The 6166-nt window shown below is 43.3% G+C and overlaps 2 long non-coding RNA genes and 2 other non-coding genes across 4 annotated transcripts; 3 read left to right on the top strand and 1 right to left on the bottom strand.

Annotated features, from left to right (window-relative positions):
* Positions 1 to 321: 321 nt before the first annotated feature.
* Positions 322 to 5435, bottom strand: LOC144457740 (uncharacterized). Its single transcript, XR_013487199.1, has 2 exons — positions 4969 to 5435; positions 322 to 1162 (listed from the first exon to the last, which is right to left on the bottom strand). It is a non-coding gene; the product is annotated as an uncharacterized LOC144457740 (long non-coding RNA).
* Positions 5166 to 5550, top strand: LOC110219384 (uncharacterized). The gene is made up of 2 exons (XR_002327607.2): positions 5166 to 5240; positions 5432 to 5550. It is a non-coding gene; the product is annotated as an uncharacterized LOC110219384 (long non-coding RNA).
* Positions 5288 to 5353, top strand: LOC144458094 (small nucleolar RNA SNORD104). Its single transcript, XR_013487646.1, has one exon. It is a non-coding gene; the product is annotated as a small nucleolar RNA SNORD104 (small nucleolar RNA).
* Positions 5551 to 5592: 42 nt separating the features above from the next.
* LOC144458127 (small nucleolar RNA SNORA76) lies at positions 5593 to 5731 on the top strand. Its single transcript, XR_013487679.1, has one exon. It is a non-coding gene; the product is annotated as a small nucleolar RNA SNORA76 (small nucleolar RNA).
* The last annotated feature ends 435 nt before the right edge of the window (positions 5732 to 6166 follow it).

The raw sequence follows: 6166 nt of genomic DNA, 5'->3' as shown, positions 1-6166 counted from the left end.
GTAACCCAGATGAGCTGGTCCAATCCCGGCTCAAGTGGGAGGAGTATGGATTTTACCAACCATTTAAAAGTTAACTCTACTTCTGTACCGGTGCGCACATGCCACTAGGGTGCGGTGTGCCCACTTCTCGCTAGAAGCATAATGAAGGCTTTCCTTCACACACTCCTGTAGCCAACTTTTGTTTCAGATTTTTCTAATACCACTGAGCCACCTAGCTGCCCCAAAATTCTAGTACTGTAAAATTCTCTCTCTCCTCTCTGTTACTCTCTGTCTCTCTCTCTCTCTGCCACCCTTTGCATAAGAACACACAGATCAACAATAAAATAGTTAACTACTTTATTATAAAGAGAAACAAATTAAAAAAAAATTCGTGAACAGAAAGCAAATAAAACTCTCCAGAAACAAAGATTGGGAATAGAATCTCCTGGCTCTTAGGGAAGCAAGAAAAGGAGTGGGGAAAAGAGGATGGGAAAGTGAAGGCCCACCCATTCTCTTCCCAGCAGAAGGAAAGGCTTTAGCCATCCTGCACCTGCTCCATGTGGCTCCAGAATTACGTGGCCACAATCTTCGTCTTGTTTTCTCATTTTCGCTCCCAGGTTACTCATGTTAGCCGGGGCAACAGTCACAGCAAGCAGTTTATTTGGTGACTCTGTCTTCATTTCCACTGGTTCCAGTGGAAGGGAGGAAGGAAACCAGCATTTATTAAGTGTTTACTATGTGCCAAGCACTTTACAGATACTATTTCATTTGATCCTCACAACTACTGGGGGGACGCAGCTGCTGTTATGATCCGCATTTTACAGTTGAGGAAACTAAGGCAGACAGAGGCTAAGTGACTTGCCCAGGGTCACAAAGCTAGGAGGTGTCCAGGCTGGATTTGAGTTCAGGTCTTTTTTTATTCCAGGCCTAGTGTTCCATCCACTGGGCCACCTGGTGGCTTTGATTCCTCCTGGGTCCCCAGTGTTCCTGTCTCCCAATCCTGTTCCAGCTCCATGCTCACAGGTCTTGCTCCATTTTGAGGTTTCTTCTCCCCTTCCTGAAAAGGTAAGGTCTAGGTTAATGGTCAGAGGGTCCCAATGGTTCTCCAGGGGCAGGAGTAGGGGGCCGCTGGAAGTTTCTGTCCCTCTGCGACATCTTCTCCAATGCGCTGTGACATTCTTTCCTAAGGTCAGAAATTTCGCAGTCTCTTACAAAGTCAGTCTTGGTCTAGCTGACATCTGTCATTATACATTACAGCACAAAAATAAGCATTAGATCTTAACAGAATAAGGATGATTAATCCTGCACCCAAGGGATCTATCCAATGTCAGAGTGCCATTCATAACAAATATACACAAACAATATGTTTAATAGAGATAGCATAGTGTAAAGTAGGGCAGGCATTAGGTGGCATAGCAGATAGAGTATGAAGATTCATCTTCCTGAGTTCAAATCTGGCCTCAGACACTTACTAGCTGTGTGACCCTGGGCAAGTCACTTAACTGTTTGCCTCAGTTCCCTCATCTATAAAATGAACTGGAGAAGAAAATGGTAAGCCACTTCAGCATCTTTGCCAAGAAAACCCCAAAAGGGGTCAAAAAGAGTTAGACATGACTGAAACTTACTGTGTGGCCTTGGGCAAGTCACCTAACCCAGTTTGCCTTAGCTTCTTATTTGTAAAATGAGGGGGAGAAGGAAACGGCAAATCACTCCAGTTATCTTTGCCAAGAAAACCCCTAAAGTCAAAATGACTGAACAGCAACTAGTGCAAAGTATTGTTTGATCCAAGGCTTTGGTGGCTACTAGTCTAAATTATGCAGGGAATATTACTCGCACACATCATAGAAATTCAATGCATATCCACTGAACAAGCAAATATGCATAACAGCAACAGAGAAGCAAGAACATCAGTGAGTCTACAGAGCAGCAAGACATACATAAATGCTGGCACACACACACACAATTATGTAAATGTATCAAGGGGACATGCCTGGTACTAAAACAAAAAAACTAAAACAAAAGTGAATAACCATGAATAAGAAAATAACAAAAGCAACCTCAAGCCACCAATAATTAATATGCATATGAATAAACATAAACAATTCCCTGCAAGACCCACAGTAAACATTAGCATTCTCCTTAGGCTACTCTGTCACCACTTCTACCGTTTCCTCTACATAACACTGTTTGGTTTGCTTTGCAAATGTTAAAAGGATTTAACTGAGCCAGTCTCTAACCTGACAAAGTGCCAGTAATCAGGTGGCCGTTTAATTAATTAGTTTCATTATGAGGAACAGATGTGCAAATCAGGAATTCTCCTGATGAGAATTCCACCTTGCTGAAGTGAAGACAGAGATTATATACATAAATCACAAATAAGAAGGGAGAGGGGAGAGGTGGATTACAAACAATCGTTCCCAGGGCCAGAGTGGTTTCCCACACCCAGTCTTTACAACAATTCCCACTATACAACAATTCTTTGCCAATTTTGGGGAGCGTGACCATCCCCCAAGACACAGAACCGGAGTTCTGTGATGGGAATAGTTTCTACAACCTTTGATTTGCTTCACTTAAGATACACAGGTACAAGTATGCCAGCGATTGTGTGTTTGAGTGATCATTTCAAGCTGCATTGTGAGCTTCTGATTCACAAGCCAGAAAAGGCAATTCTGAAAAATCTAATCTATTAGTATATTACCCATATCACACGAATTATTATAAAAATCATAATTCCTTCACACGAACTTGACAGTACTTTATAAATATTAGTTATTCTTAAGTTATATATTATCTATCATTATTAAGTTATTATTATCATTATTATTAAGCTTAGCAGGGATGAGAGTGAGAAAGGTGTAAAGACAAGAGGTTGTGATCAGAGATGGGGCTTTCACTGTTTGAGATTTTGAAGGGAGAACAGTTCTGTGTGATGATGATGCAGCCTAGCCTTGACTAGATTGGTGTGTGCTTGAAGTGAAATGGAACTAATGAGAACTCACATTTAATTTATTTAATTCAATGAGAACACACACTTTCTTTTTTTTTCTTCAAATTTTATTTATTTATTTATTTTTGGCTAGGCAATGGGATTAAGTGACTTGCCCCAGGGTCACACAGCTAGTAAGTGTTATGTGTCTGAGGTCACATTTGAACTCAGGTCCTCCTGAATCCAGGGCCGATGCTCTATCCACTGGGCTGCCTAGCTGCCCCCATTTTATTTTCTAACAGCTAGCATTTATATAGCACTTTAAGATTTGTAGCAAAGTAATAACAACAACAATAATAATGACTAGTATTTGTACAAAACTTTAAGGTCTGCCAAGCACTTTACAAATATTTTCTCATTTGATTATCACAACAACCCTGGAAAGTAGGTGCTATTATGTCCATTTCACAGATGATGAAACTGAGGAAGACAGAAAGGTCACTTGTTCTGGTCAAACCTGAACTCAGATCTCCCTCTATCCACTCCACCATCCAGCTGCCTCTAAGTACTTTCCTCACAACAAGCTTCTGAGATAGGGCCAGTATCATCCCCATTTTATCAATAACCAAAATGAAGGAAGCAGCCCTTAACTGATAATTAATTATTAATTCTTCTGTCTGTTAACTGATAATTAATTATTAATTCTTCTGTCTGTTCTTGTTCTCTAATTAATAATACTTCACAATTATGTAGCACCTTCCCCCAGTCAGTCAATTAAGAAACTTATTAAGCCCTTGCTATGTACCAGTTACTATGAAGTAGGTAGTAAAAGTGATTATTCTTTTCTATCATGCAAAGAAACGGGGTCAGAGAAGGGTCCCACAGCTGCTAAATGCTAGACCTGGATGAAGGGTACTTCTAAAGTGATTATAGAACTTAACAGGTAGCTTGGTGGCTCAGTGGTAGAGTTCCAGGCCTCATGTCAGGAAGACCTGAGTTCAAATGTGACCTCAGACACTTAGCTGTGTGACCCTGGGCAAGTTATTCATCCTCTTAGCCTTAGTTTACCCTTCTGTAAAATGGGGGAAATAATTGCACCTGCCTTACAAGGTTGTTTTAAGGATTGAATAAGCTAACTTATGGGGAGCACTTTGCAAACTTTAAAGCACTATATAAATGCTATTATTGTTAATACTACTACTGTTACTCTTGTGGTTTGTCCTTTGTTCTAGAAGAGGACCATGACATCAGGGAGATGATGCTATGGCATGCAAGTGAATTGGATTTAAGTGAGGGAGGACTGTGTAAGGTCACCAGCCTCACTTTCTCCTCCACAGCCATCTGGGTCCAGTGGCCAGATATGGATCAGAATGACTGGAGATGGTGCAGCACTGCTACTATGACAAGACAAGACAAGACAAAGGCAGCTGGGTGGTGCAGTGAACACAGTGCTCAACCTGAATTCAGGACGACCTGAATCCACATCCACTCTATCACTTGCTAATCCAGGGTGACACTGGGCAAATCACTTTAATTACTCTCAGTCTCAGTTTCCTTATATGTAAAATGGAAATAATAATAGCACTTACCTCCCAGAATCGCTGTGAGGGTAAAATGAGATAATATTTGTAAAGAAATCTGTAAATCTTAAAATGTAAATGCTAGCTGTCAGAAAATAAAATAAAAAAGAAAGACAACAAGGATTGTGATGGGAGGGAGGGAGTAGTACATTCTAACTATGGGGCACAGTCTCTGCAAAGGCTCAGAGTGAGGAACTTGCCAGAGACGTACTGGAGCAGGTCACAACTGGAGCCCATTGTTAAATTTTCGGTGTGAACGGAGATTGGCAAATGCTACAAATCAGGGCTTGATTCGTTGTCTTGTCGATTGTCTAGACTTAAGAAATTGTTAATAATGCGAATGATATTTAAAGGTGTGCCATGCGTGCATACATTTTAATTTTTTTTCCTGAAAGGCTGTTGTTAAATATTTACTAGCACATCCAGGGGATGCAGTTTGGCTAGAACTTAGAACTCGCGAAGGTGAAGTAAAACTTAACTTACTTAAGAGGGAGCCAAATCTTGCAGAAAGCAGGAGCTCCTCTCTTGCCCTCTCATGGGCTCTTTCACGTCTCTATGGTTGATGGAGACCTGTCCTATGGACTAGACGCCTATGGGAGAATGACCAATCCGAAGACGATTTCAGAATCACATGGTTAGGATCTGATCGATTATTGGTTGCCTTCGGTAAAGCACGCCCCCTTCTGCTCCCGCCTTCGGCTTTAACTCTCCGCCGCTCAGACGCCCGCTCCTTTCCATTCGGCGTTGGTCTCTGGGTAAGTCGTGCTCGTTGCCCGGGAGGTGGGAATTGGGGAATCTGGCGGCCGTGATGACAACTATGAAAGCGTGTTAGACTACTGACTACCGTGAAGTGAATCGGAGTCTGAGCCAAGGCCCTGCCGAGCGGTCCGGGTCGAGACTTTATCACCTCGAAGACCCTTCACTGACTTTGCCCTTGTCCCCGCAGGTCCCGGCGTGTCCGGACGTAGCGACGGAGCGGTTCTGCGCACGCGCGCCCCCATACGACCTCCGCCGCCCCTCCCCTTCGTGTAAAAGCTGCCAATAAAAAAGGTTCCTAAGGTCTCAGCCTTGTGTAGCGTCTGTGTCTGAGTCTGATTGACGTCTGCCGCACTTGCCTTTGAACCCGTGGAACGCCTGTGCTGTGGTATCCCGGGCCAAGTAGCAGTGCAAGAGCAGCCCAGGCTTGTTTATAACTGGTTCCGCTTAGCCCAAATTTGAGCGGATCTTTTAAGGACAAGCGACATACGGCGCGACCCCCCTTGGGGGGGAGGAGTTTCGAGGTGGGGGTGGGGCGCGGAATAGAACTATGCACGTGGTTATTGGTAGGAGATCACCCCTAAGTGCAAGCTTCAGGAGTGTTTCGCCAATCAACCCTCTCTGGCTGTTATCGCTAAGTACTTTTGTGTAAAGACAGTGAAATGCATCCTCCTCCAGGAGCTTATCTTTGGCATAGAAAGGCACACGTGTGTGATTATGGGTAAAATATTTTTAAAGACCTGGTTTTGGGCAGTACTAGCTGCCGGGTGGGATCAAGAAAGCGTTCAATGGCGGTGGCACCCGAGTTTTGAAGGAAACGGCTTTCTAAGGAGTGGAGGGAGCAAGTTAAGTTACCCGACTGAGAAAACGGCAAAGAGGCTGGAGATGTGAGAGGACCGAGAAGAAAGCCGTTTTGGCGGTAGCT

Source organism: Phascolarctos cinereus, unplaced genomic scaffold (genome assembly GCF_003287225.1).
Source record: "Phascolarctos cinereus isolate Bilbo 61053 unplaced genomic scaffold, phaCin_HiC Scaffold_5;HRSCAF=322, whole genome shotgun sequence".
Lineage (NCBI taxonomy): Eukaryota > Metazoa > Chordata > Mammalia > Diprotodontia > Phascolarctidae > Phascolarctos > Phascolarctos cinereus.
Note: the sequence above shows the minus strand (reverse complement) of the source record. Positions and strands in the feature narration are given on the sequence as shown.